Source organism: Sphaeramia orbicularis, chromosome 12 (assembly GCF_902148855.1).
Source record: "Sphaeramia orbicularis chromosome 12, fSphaOr1.1, whole genome shotgun sequence".
Classification (NCBI taxonomy): domain Eukaryota; kingdom Metazoa; phylum Chordata; class Actinopteri; order Kurtiformes; family Apogonidae; genus Sphaeramia; species Sphaeramia orbicularis.
This window is the reverse complement of record NC_043968.1, coordinates 47,177,096-47,197,375: the sequence shown is the minus strand read 5'-3', so window position 1 is coordinate 47,197,375 and position 20,280 is coordinate 47,177,096. Positions and strand designations below refer to the sequence as shown.

At 36.4% G+C, this 20,280-nt stretch overlaps 1 protein-coding gene across 1 annotated transcript in view; it reads left to right on the top strand.

Moving 5' to 3' along the window:
- The first annotated feature begins 1,190 nt into the window (after positions 1-1,190).
- Positions 1,191-20,280, top strand: part of drd4-rs (dopamine receptor D4 related sequence) — a 40,558-nt gene continuing 21,468 nt past the window's right edge. The window contains exon 1 of the mRNA XM_030150947.1: positions 1,191-1,430. The gene's annotated coding sequence lies outside the window, so the exon portion shown is untranslated. The remainder of the gene's footprint in view (positions 1,431-20,280) is intronic.

The following is a 20,280-nucleotide window of genomic DNA, read 5'->3' as shown; positions in this document are numbered from 1 at the left end:
GATCCAACTCCATGGGTTTTACTGGTGAATCAGTGTTGTAGATGATGACAGTGTTTCCACATTCACTACAGAATCGCTGAACGTCCAAATGGGTCATATCGGATGACCATGAAAAGATGACAAACTGCATTTTAGAAGAATTATTTATATGAATTGATAGGATTAATGGATCAGCAGGTAATAAACTTTTGTAGCAGTGATTGGTTTTGGTTGCCACTGGATGTTTAGGTCTTTATGAGTTAAAGTGGAGGTAGCTGCAGTCTTTGCAGAGAATGTGAAACAGGATTTATATCTAAAATAAAAGCCAAGCTTTCATTTGAGTTTCTTAACTAGATTAGGAATGTGAATTTTAAAAGAGAGCTGTTCAATCCATATTCCCAAGTTATAGGAGGACATCCTTTCTTTTTATTTATTTATTTATTTATTTTATGGAGGACATCCTTTCAATCGATGTTCCATCAGATGTAAAAATTCTTAGATTGTCAAAGTTTTGCAAGCGAGCTTTTTTTGTGTGTGGATTTTTAGGTGCACAGAAATTATTTTAAGCACCTAAAGGCAAAAATATTCTGTCATAGAGCTGTGACTAAGCAGAGCCAAGACTAAACTAAGATTACAGTGGAGAATGACACGGCTGGATCCACTGTAAATGAGAGCTGCAATGAATATTTACTGATTAGTTAACAACTACTGGATTAATTAGCAAATATTATGATTAAGGTAAACCTATTTGAGTAATTTTATTTACAAAAAGTAAAAGAAAAATATTATTCCAGCTTCATTTGGGAAACACTGATATTTCACAGACTGTCTGGTATTTTATAAACCAAGCAACTAATCACTTAATCTAGAATCTAAATACCAGATTAATCAACAATGAAGGTCATTGTTAGTTGCAGCCCCAAATTCAGTATAAACCTTTGCAGCATGTTCACCAACAGAAATGTGTGCAAAGAGGGTGAATATTTGTCTATGCTGATGACTGATGTCCAATAAATAAATAAATATTAATCACATATAGTGTTTGGAATCCATATGTATTACACAAAGAGAGACAAAATTTACACCTGATGAGATGGAGGAGAGAGAGAGAGAAAGAAAGGCTTCTACATCACCAGCGACTATCAGCCAATCACAGGCAAGGAGAGGAAAGTGGGGGAGGGAGATGGAGAGAGAGAGAGCGACACAGAGAGATGATGCTGTAGGATCTTGAATGTTTGCCGATGAAAAGTTTCTGTCAGTTTAGACGAGAATGTAGGAAGAACAACTGAGCCAGAGAAGAAGGAGTAAGAGAGGAGGAGCTTCACGTCTCCAAGGAGATGTTTAACGGATCCAGATCCCCATTAGAGTCAGAGCTGCACAGTCAGAAGACATGTGGAGGATGTTTTATTTGAGATGATGGAGAAACACTGAAGACTTCTTCAATATTAAAAGTAAGGATTTATTTTGCTGAAAAGGCTGTATGTATTAGTGTGTCTGTGCAAATGATTAAATATTAATTATGCAACACTTTCTGAGTTTGGAAAAACTGTAGAACAGATGGAGATTTGCTGAATATGTTCATTTAGTCTTTATCAACCCCAGGGCTACTGTTTAGACTGCAAAAAAAACCTTTAAAAAAAAATCAAATGACAAGACCGAATAGATATTTTTCTTCATATGGAAACACCCTGCGGTAGAAATATTACTTTTTTGTGCCTTTTCTGACAACTCACATTTTCTGAAGTTTCACTGAAAAATTGGTGTGAAAAGAGGAAATGGAAGCAAACACGATCTACTGGCAACAAAACACACTTAAACAAAGCAGGATTTGGTTCGATACAGCAGTTTACAGGCATTTAATTATTTATCCATTAACGTTGAAAGGAAAAAAAATCAAACCATATATATTTAGTGTTAAAATTTGTAATATTTTCTATACAAAGTTATTTCATTGTTTCTGTCAGACACTAAAAATCTGTTACGTTTGTCCAGTTATTGCTTTTTAATACTGTATAGCTGTTATTTGTTTGTTGTTCATTACAAATAATGAGGGGATTTTTCATCTGATTATTTATTGTCAGTATAGAATATTGATGTGAACAGTAACATTTCATCTCTGTCTGAACTTGTCCTAGTTGGCAGTGTCGGCCACTCGACCTGCTGACCTCACATTATTCATCCTGTGGCTGAACACCTGGCAGCTCTGAGATTAATTCATCTTTATTTGGAGCGTGGCTCCTCTCTGGAGGCTCCACCCCAAGTCACAGCTCATAGATATCATGATGTAATGGTGCTTCAGCCAGTCACAGAGGAGCGCTGACAGTTTGAGACATGTGGGTTAGACAGAACAGTGACGTTTTCCATTTGAATTTATCCATAAGCAGCTTTTATTTCAGATGTTTAACCTTCAGTTTGTGCTGTATACACACAAGTGATACATCATCACTTATTAATCACATCTGTAGAAACTGGACTGTCAGGGTCAGATGCTGAGTGGAGACAGAGCTGCAGAAGATTTGACTTTAATACAGAAGGATCAGTCAAAGTTAATGTGTGATAGTTTTCTTGGTTGTAGGAATTTGTCTATAACATGAATACAATGTTGGCTTTCTAAACAACAACCAATAGATAAAACTGAAAAACAAATGATTCTTGAAAATTAATTACCTCTTGTGTTGCATTGTAGCTTGACATACACATGTGTAAAACTAGATGTGTGTATGTGTTTCTATCTATGCATTTAAAAGCATTATTGCAAGGCAGCATGGACCCATGAGCCCATGAGCCCATGAGCTCAACCCTCACCACATCCTCTTATTGGGCAAAAGTTTATGTTTGACTTTTAAGTTAATGTGATACTAAATGTCTTGTGAGATGTAAAAAGCATTATATGAATTATTTGTGATGGAAAAACATTAACACTGGTGATACTGGAAATACATGTACAAACACTGCATGGAAATGGCTCACCATGCCACTTTCTGCTGTACAATCTCTTGATGATGAAGCCGATCCAACTTCTAACAACTCCACATGATGAAATTTGCACTATTGCCTCATAAAGCTGTGCATTAATTGGTTTGTCAGTTTGAGTTAAAAGTCCACATTAAAACACGTTAAGATCACATTATTTCCCATAGTAACATACGACAACAACACATCATGAAATGCGAATGCGTATCCTGAATATCCTCCAAGAAGAATGAATCTGCTCCATCACAGTTAACTGTGACAGTGACAGATAAAGCTCAACAGACTAATCACAGAAAAAAATAGGCCACAGCTTCATATTGAACATTGAAGCTGATGCATCTTCTAACAACTCTACATGATGAAATTGGCAACTTCTCATAAAGCTGCTGTGTTAATTGGTTTGTCAGTTTGAGTTAAAAGTAACGCATTAAAAACGGCTCCATAGTAATACAACATAGGCTGCAGAATTATTCTTTTCTCTAAAGGTTCAGGTAGGTTTAAGAGGTTTCAGCGCTTCAGTTCCTATGGGAAGATGTTTGTGATGGCAAGTTAAAGAGGTGAACATATTCTAAATATAGAATACACACAGATGGATATTGATTTCTTTAGGCGAGCTTTTCTTAAATGGTAGAATGAGTACAGAGACTCAACCTTTTCACAGCCTCATTTCATTCTACATTAGTGTCTTGTGATTCTCTGTGTTGTTAATATTCCTGAACTACTCCTGTCTCACATCCACACCTGGGCATTCACTACTCACTTCTGTTTTTTTTAGATTTTAAGACCCATGCAGTGATTTTTAAAACTGCAGTGACACACAAATCCATCAGGTGAAAATATTTATTGGCAGATATTTACCTTTTTACTGCCTCCTGTCTATCTACAAATATATTGGATAATTAGATGTTTTTTTGAGCCTCTCGTCTGATCACAGTTCGGCTGGCATCTGACAACAATGCGCTCCATTCAGTTCTGTTTCAGTACAGTCCAGTTCAATATGATACCCCTTGAAACTGTATTCTTCTTCTGCTCCTTCTGGTAATCGTAGAAGTTATCACATCTGGTAGCACAATGAAGCTTCTTGGATCCATACGCTCTGCATAAAAGAATGTCTACAATTTCCTACCACTGCATTTCAAAAAAAGTACTCCTAAAGACTTGACCCCAGGCACTTAAAATTTGGCCATTATTAAAAGAATGTTTCAGTTAAAAGTTTCTAAACTTTTTGTTGAATAGCATGTCCATGATAACATACACAGTTTTGATGTTTCGGCAGAGCCAGATCAGCAGCACCCCCTATATATATATATATATATATATATATATATATATATATATATATATATATACACACACACACACACACACACACACACACATTTCTTGACATAAACCATTTTTAGTTATATAATATGCTCTATATGACTGCCAGTTTGTCGGGAACACATTTCAATGCGTGTCCTCCACTGCTGAAGAACTATAAAGAAGAAATATAAAGAAATACATGTTAGAACCATATGTATTATGTCTCCTATGTATGGAGACTTATGGGACACCCTGTATATATATATATATATATATATATATATATATATATATATATATATATATATATATATATATATATATATATATAAACTGCTGAAAAAATTAGTAGACCATCAAAAGTCATCAAAAATAATGGTTATGCAATCAAGTACTAACTCTGTGCATATCATGTGACTAAAACAGACAGAAAAGAAAACATGGAATGCCTAAAAGCACTGTTGTTGTCAGTAAAATGCCATAGATATTTATGTAAGAACTGAAGGGATTTTGGTTATTATCAAGAAAACCATGGAAAATGAATAGATATCAGCTCTGAAATTAAACTCTTATGAGCTGTTTTTGTTGTTATCATTATATTTGTCCAAACAAATGTACCTTTAGTTGTACCAGGCATTAAAATGAACAAGAAACTAAAGAAAACAAAGGTGGTCTAATAATTTTTTTCTGCGACTGTATGTATGTATGTATATATTTATTTATTTTTTTAATTCAGCCTCCAAACCCCGATAAACCAAACATATCACGTCAACAGATAAAAAAGCCTCTTGGAACCACAACTCATGAACATTTTGATTGAATATATAGTTTTTGCCATTGTTTTAGGATGGAATGGTTTAAACTGGTACTAGAGAACAAGACAGGGGACACAGGAAGCGATATCTAGCTCTTTATAGTGATACTTAATATCCCCAATCAGACTTCCAATGTGTGCAAATGTGTAATACAGGTTTAGTAGTTCTCCATGCCAGGAAAAGTGATTGGTAAGTGTGTAACATCATAATGTCCAGTCTGGGTAGGACAGTAGATGTAACCTGGATGCCCTGATAACTCCATTGGTTCACACTAGTCGTTCATGTGACTGGATGCCATTTTTCTTTTGATTTGTTCAAAATCTTTTTTTCCCACTTCCTGTTGCTCTGCCCCTCAGTCATCAACTTCTTGACACATTTGGTGGCACGCTCTGATTAAATCCCATAATTCAGCACAGAGGTAAACATCCTATGGTCAGTTGCTATGGTTTCTGAGCACAGAAAGGTATACCGTATCCGCCTCCTCCAAACTCAGAAGATGAGGTCTGTTATTTCACAGATGATGGGCACCGGAGCTCTTTTGCAGTGTGGACTCTTAACAGTCTACAGAAGCCACAGTGTGTTTAACTGCCACTGTCAGTATCATATCACCTCACTCTTTCAGCATCCAAAATCAATGTATCTACACATAAAGCCAAAGCATTTTGTCTGAAATTAATATCAAAACACATCAAGATCATATTATTTCCCATAGCACCATGTGACAATATATGACAAGATGTGAATGCATATCCAGAATCTCCTCCAAGAAGAATGAATCTGCTCAATTTATATATTTATACTTAACTGTGATAGTGACAGTGACAGATAATAAAGCTCAGCAGGCAAACAGAAAAATAGGTCACAGCTTCATAGTGAACATTCAGTGATAAATTAGAAACATGACAGAGCTGCCCTTCCATGAAAAATTGACTTAATATAAAAATTACACCCTTCATAACAATTATTGATTATTTGCTTTCTTGCAAATGTTGTATTTTGTCTTTCTGAAACCAGTCTCTGCCATGTGTTTATCATTTAGCTCTTTGCTGGATGCCTGCAGCCTGGTTTGTCTAAGTGACAGCTAAAATGTGGAGGTGATGGATGAAGGATCAGTGGTAAAAGGAGCAGTTAGCACATCAGCGCCCTGCAGGGCAGCAGTCATTTTGTATATGTGCAGGGTCTGATGAAATTACACATCATCATCATTATCATCATCATTGTTGCGGCACCTGTTTGAATGCCATTCGTTTTTTCTACCATTTTCCCCACTGTTCTTCTAAGCGCGATGACACTCAGCAGATGTTTGAGCCGAAAATACAGGTTACAGCTTTATTTCTGTCTGAAGGCAGCTGTGTTTTAAAGATGTGTTATTTTACAAAACTGCACTGAATCTCAAATGACAGGAGCAGGATATAACTGTTTCATTGCAAATGAAACAGTGCATAAAATGCAGAAATAACAGTCAACATAAAGTAGAGCAGCCAGGCACATAGTCACTATTTATACTTACTAAAGAAAGGAAGCAAAAGCTCCAGGATTATATTTAGGTTCTACGGGCTGTTTCAAGTCCAAACCAAGGTCTGAGCCCAGGGGCAACAGACATCGCTTGAAAGCGAAGCTAACATGGAGGTATTTTATAGTTTAATATCATTGACAGGAGGTATAAGCTGGCACCTTCAAACTTCTTTCCCAGTGTTGAATTGGTGACCTGCCCCCCCCCCAACCATACAAAAGATTAAGAAGATATGAAAAATGAATGAATGAACAAATTTCTGTGTATACTGAGGCAATAATTTCCCATGAGTCATTCTGGTCTACTCAGCTTTATCTGGAGCCTTCAATAAGTCTACTGGTCATCCTTCAGTACATTATTAGGCTGCTCATAAAATTTAAGGGCTAAATTATGGATTTGTCTGCTGTGTGGGATTTGACTGACAGTTGTCATTAACAGCGCACTCACTTGCTGAGGTTTTTTTGGACTTTTGGAGATTCTCTGTATTGAAAATTACTTTTTTCCCCTGCCCAGGCAGCTCTAGTGTAAATATAGTTGATAAATCACATTAACAAGACTGTCTCGCTCCTCTAGAGAGTCCACAAGTGGTCACTGGTGATAGCCATTGGTTTCTGAACTACTGGTGTGAAACTCCAAGTGTGTATTTTGGCTGAGATCACCCTGGATCTATCCTGTGGTCCAAACTGACATTCAGTTTTGTATGTTGCGTACATTTGATCCAGTTAGATGCTTTACCCACATTGAGACAGGTGTTGAATTTGTGACCTGTCTATGGTAGTCTCCGCCTTTGCCTCTAATAAGTCTATAGGTCATCCTAATAAACTTTGAGAGCTTAATAATGCTAAAAGTATCATATTTGATACATGAGTTTTGAAGCCCTCTACATAATCAGTGTGATTTTTTTCTTGAAAGACCTGATGTATACAATTAGATACATGCAATACACGGATAATCCACCAGGGAGGAGGAATTTGTTCACCAGAGGCCTTTCTAGTGACACTGCAAGATTGTCATTAATGAGGAAGGAGGTAGAACTTTGCCAATTTTGAAAAGGAATTACCAATTTGTTAGACATGTTTGTGTTGTTCAAAAATAACAATATTTGAGCATTGAGACCCGATGTATCAAATATGATACAAAATTGAAACTCATACATGGAAATTGATATTTGAAAAAAAGAATTTGGGGGGTTGTTCAGAAGGACCAATAAAGGCTGCAGTTTCAAAGAACTGGAATTTTCTGTCAATGATTTAATGGTTTAGGCTTTACAGGGTTAAGGAGTTAATGTCTGCTTGGTAAGTTTTTTTTGGTCTTTTTGAGATTCTGTGTATTGAATGGGACTTTTTTTCCCCTGTCAGGCAGCTCTAGTGTAAATATGGTTGATAAACCAACATATTGTTTTTAGTTATATTGCATAGATTTGATCCAGTTAGATGCTGTACCTACATCCTGTCACCACAATGTCGGCTGCATCTTCTTATACTTCACATTCTTATACTTGGATTTTTCATGGTTGCACCACACTAATTGTAAAAATACCTTCAACTGGCTAAATTTAACTACATGAACAGTGTTTGTTAGAAGTGCTAATGATATGATTGAAGAAAATGGTAATTACAATGTTAGAGCGATTTGATAACAACTGCTGTTTAAAGTTATCTGATCATACAAACACTAAGGAAATAAAATCAGGACATATATTTGACAAAGTAAATGTTTTGAAGTAAAAGATCAGTGTGGTACTATAAACCATCTGTTTTTCAACATACATTCTTTTAGGTTGAAAAAGTATTTATTTATACAACTAAAGTAATATTCTCATTAGATAAAGGTCATTCAGTGTATTGCATAAATGCCAGTAAAGTCAAATGCAAGAGATGGCATGATTTTGTTTTCAGCCATTAAAAATAAGGTTTGAAATACCAGTACATTAATCAGTTGGTGAGTAACCACATGAGCCTAAATTTTGCCATTTACTGTTACAGCCACTGCCCAGAATATTACATTAACTACAGATACTGCTACATGATCATTCTACTAATACTTTAAGTCAAAAAATAGAGGCTCAGCGACTAAAACTGACAGCAGTGTTGGTGATATTCACCAACAGGAGCAGTGTTCTCCTCCCTCTGAACATGACTCAGTATGTAATTTACCATACCCTCTAATTGTCAGACTTTATGTAAAAGATGGATGCCACGGTGCTGCTTCCTCCCACTGGTCCACACGATGCTCATTTTGCTTGTGTTACATTATTTTTTTGTGGAGTAAAGACACAGCGAAATGATGTGAACCAGCCTGAGCACTGACCAGCATGAAGGTTCTCTCTGAAACTGTTGGGATTATCTTCTGCTGCTCAAATAATCACAAACAAGTTGAGTGTGAAAGCAGCCACCATGTCAGCTGTTATGAGCATTTATTGATTTGTTTTACAGTGTTTTGTTGGTGAAGCCTTCAATATTTCTTTCAGTTAATATCAGATGCCAATAATGAACACATTTTTTAAAGGTTTGATTAGTAGACAGGTCTGAAGTAAGATTGTTTCAGGTCTAAACTAAAAGCGTCTATTGTCAGTTGAAATTTTGTTGGGTCAAACATCACATTAACAAGTCCGCAGAGATAATGTTAACTCTCATAAACATTTATTATCCATTACATGGTGTGCAGTTGGGTCTGTATGTTTCATTAAACCAATATTTAGAAATTAAGATCACCCTGGACAATTATGCAACTCATGACTCACAGTTCATGATTCATTAATGACCTATTGCAGGAACACAGAGGTCACACAGCAGCTGCTGCTGCTTCATGTTTTCTTAACCATTCAGCCATTTTTAATGAAATGGAAAAGATAAAATTGATGTCATGGTCACCTCACATGATGAAGAACATCAAGATTTTTCTTACTTTGTGAGACAACTTGTTCTTGCCTGTCATCAGTTGGCTCATCCTGCTGAAATGTCAGAGGCTGTTCCATTCATGAACACCATTATTCCACTGTTTTCAACAATAGAGGGTTAGATATGCATTAGCATTGCACCAGGAGTGGAGGAAGAGCATTTCATGATGAAAGATGTTGACTTTATCAGCATTATAGGTATTCTAACCTTAAACAACTTCTAACCCTTACATCATATAACTTGTAATGATTCCAAAACCATCCATGATGGTTTCCTAGCTTTTATTTATCTGCCAGACCTTAACCTTACACAATAATTGCTAAATTGAAGATTGCTATATTTAACTCTGATGCTAAAAATGGCAAAGTTCTTGTTGCTGAATTCAGTTTGGCAAGAATTTTGGATAGAAATTTTAGAAATGTGGAAGGAAACACATATTGGCTTTATTCATAGGAAAAACAATGAGTTATGTGAGAACTCAGGTCTCAGTTCCTCTATGTACTTGCAGAGAGGCAGCGTACAAAATTACCCAAAACCATAGATAGCAATGTTAGGTCTTGACATGATCAACTTCTGAAGCCATTACTAGAATGCAGTGCACTGGAATCTGGATTGCCAAGTGTTACTTTATCATACAAGCCAGGACACACTGGGCAGGAATCCTGTCTGTCTCTGTCAGCAAAAGCCTCACAGGAGCATGGGTGGGACTTCACCTGCCAGTTTTGTTGCCTTTTTCTGGGTTAATTTCCCCTTGAAAAACAGCAGCATTATGTTTTTAAATAATGAAGAGGAACTGTCACTACCCAACATATACTGGAAAACCAATTTGTGCCAAAATAATACTTCCTGTTTGGTGTTTCCAAATAAGTTCCTCAGTTTATGGGATTTAAAGACAGATTTAAAGAATTAAAGACTTTTGAGCATTTTTGGCCACAGACCCAGTTTCTTTAATTATTTAGTTATTGTGTGTGTATATTTTAGTTTAATTTTGATCTCTATTTTTATTACCATTTCTAACTTTAATTTACAGTTTCTGCTCTAATTCAAGGAGGCATGTAGGCCTTTCACACTGTGTTGCACACGTTCCATGCACTGGAACAATAAAGTTTGATTGAATTAGTAAAGAAAATGTAGGTAATCTTCTATTTCAGTAACAATATGTATTTTTATGTACTTTTTAAAAGACAATTGTGTATTATTTAGTACAGAAGTGTCCATTTAATAGCTATGAAATAATTTTAATCTTCTATGTCACCAACATTTTGGAATACGAGTGATAGAGAACAGTAGTTTGGTAAAAGCATGAATCAAATTGGATTTCCAATGTGAATGAACCAGTAACAACTGGTAGCTACTTATGCTACGTTCAGGCTGCAGGCAAATGTGGCCCAAATCTGAATTTTTGTCCATATGTGACCTGTATCCAATCTGTTAAAGACAGTTTGGACAACACAAATTTGATTTTTTCAAATCCAACCCAGGCCACTTTCATATGTGGTCCTAAATCAGATACATATCTGATATTTAGCAATGTGACTTCAGTCTGAACTGCCAGGTCGTATTTATCTGACCTTTACGTCATTGAAATGCGACAATCATCACAATTCTGTGTTCCAGGAGGAGGAGCAGTGGGAAAAACATATTTACTTCTGTGCAAACAGTACATGCCTATGTGGTCACATATTATGTCAGGACCTCTTTTGCACATGTGGGTCACTTCAGGGTCACATTCTGTTCATACTCAAAACTGATAGAAGTCGCATTTAATGTGTAATATGAACAAGCACTGAAAAAAATTGGATTTCACCAAAAAATCTGAATTGTGCATAAAGACCTGCTGTCTGAACGTAGCTATTGTCATTTAAGGAAGCAAACTGTGTGCAGCATATTTTATATTCATAAGGGTAGGCTGGTCTTCATGGGCACAGTCTCAGCTTTGTCAGATAAGGTGAAAGAAGTTTCTCTGGTTGATCTTGTGAAGATGTAATGCCCATCTGTCAAGGGAAATTGTAGATTTTCTGATTTTTTTTTATTTTTTATTTTTTTTTTGCAGCAAGAGTTGGCAGCCAACATAGTCATATCCAAGTAATGCACATTTTCAGATGCAAACCACGATGTGCATGACACACAACTCCCTCAAACAGTAAAGCACCCATAACTTGTAAAAAAAAAAAAAAAAAAAAAAAAAAGCCCATGCATCTGTCTGTTCTGACAAGCATTCAATAACATTCTTATGTGTTTGTCCTTTCTGCTTCAGTTGATTCAGCAATTCTTTCTAAATAGGGGAGACACACCAAAGAAGGCAGAATTGTTTGTCCAGTTGTGTTCCTTGCATAGGTTTTTATCCATTTGTGAGTCAAAAGCGAGTGCTCCATAGAAGCTGTAAACACTGGGATAGTTGGGATCAGGCATGTGAGTGGATGAAGTTTTGTTCTACTGTCTGCAAGGCCTGTCCTCCTCACAAAAAGTAGGAGACCACTTCTACTTTTACAGTCAAAGTTTGACATGTTTTCCATGACTTTCACCTCAGCTTTGAGTGTGTTCAGGTCAAATTATGGGCTGTGGGTCAGAGTCCAGAACTCTGTTTCTAGAAAGGTCTGCTTTGACAAGAGGATTCAGATACATGGGATATTGTCAATAATGGATGTCCTGGTTCCTTCAGACTTTCTTTCCTCAGCTCAATCAGCTGCAAATCCACCAGATAGGAACCCTGACTCATATTAACATATAATCATGGCTGGAAAAGCTGGTTGTGTTTGGTGCTAGCTGTTAACTCATAGTGCTCGTAGTTACAATCTTTGAAACGTTTCCAATGAATTGGCAACAAAATCTGGTTGTAGCTGTTAAATGTAATTTAACATCAAAATCTGATTGGCTGATGATTCTGTCACTACTAGTTTTTGTAAATCTTCACAAGTTTCTCTAGTGCTGTGAGCTGAAATCACTGTGAGGTGTTAAAGTGACTTTTTGGATGTGTGACAAAATTAACTGTATGTAGTTTTATGGATATTACACTAATGAAACTGAGTAAACACTAAAGACAGACACTTTACTTATGCTTAATTTATTTTTTTATAGGGCCACCACTGAGTATTGGGCACAGCCAGCACAACAAATAATAGTAATTATATTTAGGCAAAGTATTAGAAAAGTACAGAAAACTGAATACTAGTTACACGTTAGGACCTCAGAGTCATAACAATAGACAAATAATTCTCTCCACAAACACTGTCATTACATTTTTGTTGAGGAGTAATTCTGTTATTTGTTCTATTTGGACCCTCTAATAAGTGATCTAGTGGTCTATCTTTAAAATGTTCCTCCATTAATTAGATCTCAGGTCAGTGGAAAGTTTTTCTGACAGGACTGATTGTATGACAGCTCACTTACTAGTCATGTCTGAGATTAACATTTTTTTCATGACAGACAACTTGAGTGTATTTGTGGTTAATAGGTTCCTCTAATAAAACTATAAACTTGCTTTCTCATGCAGTGCTTGATGAAGTTTACTGTTTCACTGAGTCAGTAAGCTAGTCTTTAGCATTAGGTCACCCATAATCCCTTGCAGGCGACTCTGACCCCTTGTACCCAGGTAGTCCCACCCCTTTTGTCCATATAGTCACTTCTGGCTCCAAACACCCAACACAGCAATGACCAAATCACACAGTACTGACTTCAGAACTAAACAGTTAGTTGGAACATGAGCATGGAACATATTATGTTTGCAGTCAATCATTTGGGTAAGTTTTATATTAGATTTAATTGAATGCACATTACAGATGGTGGTTAAACTGATTATTTTCCCCAATATTTATAGGTTATTAATTAATAACGTTTAATCACTAATCCTAACAATACATTTAAATAATTCTACCTGAATTATTCAAATGTATGTGTTTCCACATTTCAGCGGTTATACTACCGCTGCACAAACCGTCACAAACCGTCACCCACAGTGCATATCACAATAAAATTCCGAAGATGCCCAAGTTACCTCCCGGCTCTGATTGTAAACAAATGATTTGTTTATGGTGGATGGCACTTCGAAATTGTTCACTGTGAGGGAAGAGATTCAGGTGAGTGATCACAGAAAGACTAATGGATTCATGACACTGAGGATATGAATGAGGTTTTACAGATTTCATGAAAAATTGGTGACGAAACTCTCCCGTACCTTTAAGGGTTAATAGGCCTGAGTTTTGTCATTATCTCTGTCAGTGCAGGTAGGAAATAATTTCTTTCCAGCTGAAACTCAGTTTTGACGACACGGGCAGATTTATTTGTTATTCAGAGAAAGGAATCTGTACTCAAAGTTAAAAAGATGCTATTAAACAATTACAAGCGAATAAATTTGACTCAATATTAACAAATTTTACACTTAAAAAGCAATTTACAAGCTTCAGTCTTACAAAGGAAAAAAGTAGTATGTCATTTTGCTAGTATTGCTGCAACATCAGTGTGATTTTCCTTCAACACTTCTGCAATACAACCTTTTAACTTTTTGTAGGTGTTTATGGCCATCCAGTGTGGACTCTGATTGCGCTCAGGTTTGCTGACACTGAGTGATGAAGACTCTGTTGTTTTAGCGGGGGGTTAGTACAGTGAGTCCTTGCTGTGCAAAAAACAGCACACTTGTTATCATCCCTTAACAGACTGACGGCTGGGGACGTGACAGAAACAACACACCGCAGCTTTTATCCATAAACAACAACAATCATGAGCAGCAGGAGCAGCTCACTTTCCTCAGATTTAATATTACACACACACCTCTCTGACTTCATGCTTAATGTTTCCCAGCATGCCTTCGGTCCACTGATGGCTCCATGGAGTGGAAAAGGCAGAGAGGGAAGCAATAAATCAGGAGAAAATGTCTGTTTAGAAGAATCTGCCGCTGTTCACTGACACTTTAAAACTCAGTGTTATAACACAGTAGGAGTGCTGGTGGTAATCACCACCATTTTGTTCCCTGATCATTCGTTTCACATACTGCCACTCTGTTTATAGACACACAACTACATTGTATTGTCACCTGTGTATCTGTCATTAATACTGAGACAAACTGCTGCCATTTTTAACTATGAAACAGCTGATCATAGGTCGTAGACAGAGCAGTTATAGCTACGTGACTGCTATAAACTGCAAAGCTAGGGCCTTCCTCCTGAGGTCTTAATAAAAAAAAAAAAAACTTGTGTTGTTTATTCAACAGATTGTCTGAAATCATCTACTACTCAAACACACTATGTGGGTTAGAGAAATAATTCCAAAACTTTGTCAGCTTGAGACTCAAAAGAAAAATTTGAGGTCCCCACTTAAAACTCTTTGGAGAAGTACTGAAACACAATATTAAATGCTTAAAAACTAATATACTGGGTTAATATTAGCAAAAATGTTTCTGAAACAGAAAATGTTTAAGTTATTATGATTGTTGTGAGATACAGAAATCCACACAAGATACAAAAGTTCCAGAAATAAAACAATTAACCTGTTCCAGATGTCACAGGTGATGTTTTCTGCCTGTCACATTTCCATTTAATCATCTCCTCCTCTTTCTTTTACTCTCTGTCTGCGTTCTGATGGTAACAGTATATTTTGCATAAATTACATACACTCTAAGCACTGTTTAACAGCCCATACAATGCAATATCAAATATAAATTAATGCTAATAATAACTGATGTACCCAAGTTACACTAACAGGCCAGGTACTGTATTGTGGTAAATTGCACAACAGAATCCGTTAACAGTATTAATAGTGTAAGTCCTGATGCACAACTACAGTACAGCTGTCTGTTAGGCAATGTCATGCCAAGCCCCCACATGAATGGTTAAAGATCACTGTTCGGGACTAGATCCTCAAAAAAAGGTTAATAGTGAAAGAGGTCGTCAGGCAGGAGGCAGGTGCAAAAGAGGCACAGTTTTGTCAACAAAAATTCTTGACAGAAAAGAACAACCTACGAATCAAACTGTTATAGCTCCGTTTAGTCTCTGAAAAAAACGTCTCTTTTGGCCCCAAAACTTAAATACCGCAAACCCTTAAAAAAAGATTTAAAACAAATGAAGCCTTACACTTAGATACTAGTGGACTTAGTCATATGTTAAAGTCAAAGGCTTGTGCCATGTCGACACAGGCATCATCAGAGGACTCAAACTTACAAAAAATTGTAAAATTCAGGTTTAAAAAAAATAAGATGACTTGTAGCCATAGTCAAATGTGACATTTTTAGTTCTTTTTTTCATTAGGTTTTTATTTCATCAATTGACAGCAGTATAAATTTCAGTATCACTATCAACAACATCAATAATGATCAGCTTGTGGTGTCTCTGTACACTCTGTTTCGCTCATTCAGGACTTGGGAACAGAAGCAGCCGTCATTCATTGTTTTCTGTCAAATGTGAATAATATAACACAAGCTGCCAATAAACTGTCTTTGGAACTGGTGCAAAACCCCTTAATTTGAAGCCAGAACAAAACAAAAGAAAAAGAAATTAGCTCCACAATTTCTGACAAAAATATAGCTATCCAGCTGACACTGTTCAAAAACATTTGCAGATGTTCTGTTCTGACAGATGACTTCATGCAGCGTTGATTTTCAGTTTTGCTGTTCAGATCATCATCATCATTTTGTTGATCATTTGTTTGGTTTTTATGCATTTCGTGGATTGTCTCCTGAATGAACAAAGATCCACCAGCACTAAAGGTGGCAGCAGGTGGTACAGTAGTACAGATGCTGTAAAATATCCTGATGACATCACATGTTACTGTTAAAATGTTAAACTGTTTTGTTCTACTGATGAAACTGTTGCTTCCATTTTTAATAACTTTGTAGACTTTAGTCTCCAGAGCATAAGGACAACTGTATAAGGAGGGATTGATTTTTATTCAAGTATTTTCAATTTACATAAAATGATAGTTGTTTATTATCAGCTTCATCATATGTCAGCTCATTCAGCTGCCGAACTCTCAAGCTTCTGTTTATTGGACAAAACATGTCTTTGCTCTACAGTGTTTGTTGAGATGTTACTCATAAGACAGAAATGATGACATTAAAATGTTTAATAAAGCAGAAAAGATTATATAAACGGCTTAGGATGCAAAAATATGGTGAATGTTTGACACCACCTTTCAGTCTAACGTGTTGAATGCTGCACAGTGTTACTGCAACAGAATGATCAGTTACCTCTCGGTTCTGGTCAATGTAACTTCTTTGCCTGGAAATAATAACAGTAACCAATCTGTGAACATACATTAGCTAATATTAGCATTAATTTGGTACCACTGTGTCTATACATTGTGCCAAGTTGATATAACTGTTACTAGCCCTATAAAACCATGTGTATCATATTTGCTACGCTAGGTTCTGAAACCTCTATCTAATCATCAAAATCAATAATTTTCTTAAACAACATGCTACGCACTTTTAATCCCCCTCGGCCAAATATAGTGTAAGATTCTGTTGAAAGTTACTGCCCTATTATTTAGTTTAGATTGTCTTTGTGTAAAACTTTTTACATGCATATTTATATTTAAAAGTACTCAGCTATTATAATGGCACAAGGCCATTTGACCTTGAAAAAGTAAGTCAAGGTCACCTATTTTCAATAGGCTTCTGCTCCATGCCGAGATGCATCCACAGTATAAAGTTGGTGCAGATATCTCATTGCATTCTTCAGATAATCCGATTATGTCATTGAATGGACAGACGGATAGACAGACAGACAGATGGACAAGCAACAAAACAATTACAATATCCTTTGAACAGGGATGAGGGATCTTACACCTTATCCCACACCTAGGACGCTGTCCTCTGTAAGATGCCAGGCAGCAGGGGGCATAATCCTCCCCTATTGCCTGGCAAACCAGGATAAAACAGCTGACAATGACACGTCACAGTAACATCAAGCAGCCCTTCTGAGGACGGCTACATGTTGTAGCTGCAACATGTCAAGGTAAAAGAATCAACTTCTTTCCATCTCTGACAAAAAAGAAAAACAAATCGATTACAATACCCCTCGGCCAAGGGGTAAAAACCTGTTATATAAGAGATCCAATACGTGTTTTCTGCTCCCTGGTGGATCCCACTGCAGACAGTGGAAGGGCTTTTTTTTCCCCTTTTCAATATGGCCACCTTAAATGTCTATCATTACATCATCCACACAGTTTTCACAAAAAAGTCTTAGTAATTTTAGTTAACTTATGTTAAGAAGAACATTTATGTGTTTTTTTCATTTAAAAAAAGTACTTCATGTACTGAAACAATGCACTTGATTATTGATTCTTTGTAGTACGATTAAATTGTGTTAAAATGTGTGTATTAAACTTGATACTGCATGTTTATAAGGTACTTACACTGGGTATAAAACACCCAATATAAGTACCATATATATATATATATATATATATATATATATATATATATATATATATATATATATGCGATACAAAAACTCAAACAAAATGATATGGCAAAATGTTTTCTTTGGATTTTGTTAAAAGGTCTCAAAAACATCTCAATTCCCAAACATTTTAATTTTGTGGCTAGTTTTTGATGGTTCAGGTTTTATAGGGTTAAACACAACTGAAAATATTCATATTTATCAAGAATCTGGAAAATACACTGTTGCCCATAAAGTTTTTATAAAATAATTATATTGGCAACAGTATATTTGACAGCGTTTAAGATCAGTGTGAGCAGTGTGATCGGTGTTGTCATAGAGCTATGGTTAGGCGTAGTGTAGCTTGGTGAGATTCACTTACAAAGAAAATGAATGAATAAATGATTCTTAGGTTAAAGAATCAGTCGAAATCTGTAAATCACGCTCTCCCATTGGAATGAATGAGATGGAGTCTCCTTGAATCAGGACAATGGAGATGAGAGGAAATGTTTCCTTTTCTTTGCTCAAACATAATGGTTTCTCTTTCTCAAAAGCTATGATAACAATGCGGAAAATGTCAAACTGGCAATCCGTAAACCAATGGATGATGTCAAGGTGGTTATGTTCACTTCTCATAGAGTATATTTCACTCACCGTCTGAAAATGAAACAATTCAAAAGAGCGAGCAACATCATCACACATTTTTCATCTTCCTACTGTAGTGATCTTTAACTCTACTAGACATAGGTCTCAATGACATGTAACACCAATAAAATATTAATTAATCATTTTGTTGTGTGTACTTCCTAACCATATTGGTACACATTTTTTTTCCCTTTTAGATGAAAGACGCAGGAGTGTGTTTTGTGATTGCTTCTGCTCAGCCTTTCCAGGTGTCATGGTAACTCTAAAGCTCCTGGAGCATCACAGGATGAGAGCTCTGATCTGATTCACACTGAGGGGACACTTCACCGAACAATACTGCTGACATTTAATACAACCTATTCCACTTCCTTACATAACAGCCAAAATAAGAGAATAGGCCCAGCAGGGATACACAGATACCAGTGACACAGTATCAGCCTGTGACTAACATCCACCATGGTTTAATAATAAAACAGCTTGTACATTCTAAACACAACTTGGTGCAACAGTCTGTGCAGCCTGACGGTTTATTGGATCTGGCCACATTCATTTATTAAAACAAAACTCTTCAACTGCCAGAAGAAATTAAACATTCAAAACTCAAAACCTGTGTCTCCATCCATATTGATTTTAGAATTTAATAAAAAGATCACGGTGGAATTTTGTTCACACTAGGCATAAAAAGCTCACAAAGCCTCTGTTCATTGATTTGTGAACTGCTGTTTCAAAGCCTCGAGTTACCATCTTGTTTTTTGGAAACATTAGTGTCCAAAATCTATTAATTAATAATCAATTATGATTAATTAATTATCAGTCAATTATAAATAATAAATACTGTAACTGACTTCTGTCAGGCCACACTCAGTTCATTCAACTCTAAACTTTGAGCTCAGATCCCTCCCCAGTAACCACAGGAGTGCCCCAGGGCTGTGTCCTGGAGCCCCTTCTGTTTATCATCTACCTCCTCCCCTTAGGTCAGTGGTTCCCAACCTTTTTTGGCTCCTGACTCCATTTAACATCACAAATTTCTGGCGACCCCACACATACAAAAGAGACTTTTTTTTTTTTTTTTGCTAAAACTAATTTGTTTTTGATCATGTAAGAGTTTACTATACTGTGTTGCAAATAAACGTTAATTTTAGACAACATTTAGTCTATATAATGTATATTATTATGGACAGAGGCAGAAAAGCCAGGTGTAGATTACTGCACTAAGTGACAATTTTATTTTCCTTGGTCAGGATATGTACTGTCAGTCCAGCTTGGATTTACAAGGCTGATAATACTGAACAAACAATAACTCAAACTATGAATTATGAAAGAGCTGCAGCATCTGAAACTGACCACAATGAACATTTTAAAGATAAACAGTATCACAGTGCTTCAGTTTCAGCTTCACAGTTTGTCATGTCTTTTATGTATTGGGATTGTCTCTCTCAACTCACCATATATTTGTATTTCTAAGTTTGTTTGTTTTTTTTAATCAATTACTAGAAATATCAGGCGACCCCATTTGAATTCCAGGCGACCCCACGTGGGGTCCCGACCCCAAGGTTGAAAAACACTGCCCTAGGAAATATCTTCTTCTTGACATTCACTTCCACTGCTTCGCAGATGACACCCAGCTCTATCTCTCCACTAAACCATGCTCCGCACTTCCACCCTCCTCCCTCACCAAAATCAAATCCTGGTTCACCTCTAACTTCTTGAAACTAAATAGTTACAAAACAGAAATTCTCCTCACCTGTACCAAATCCACCTTATCCATAGCCAACATG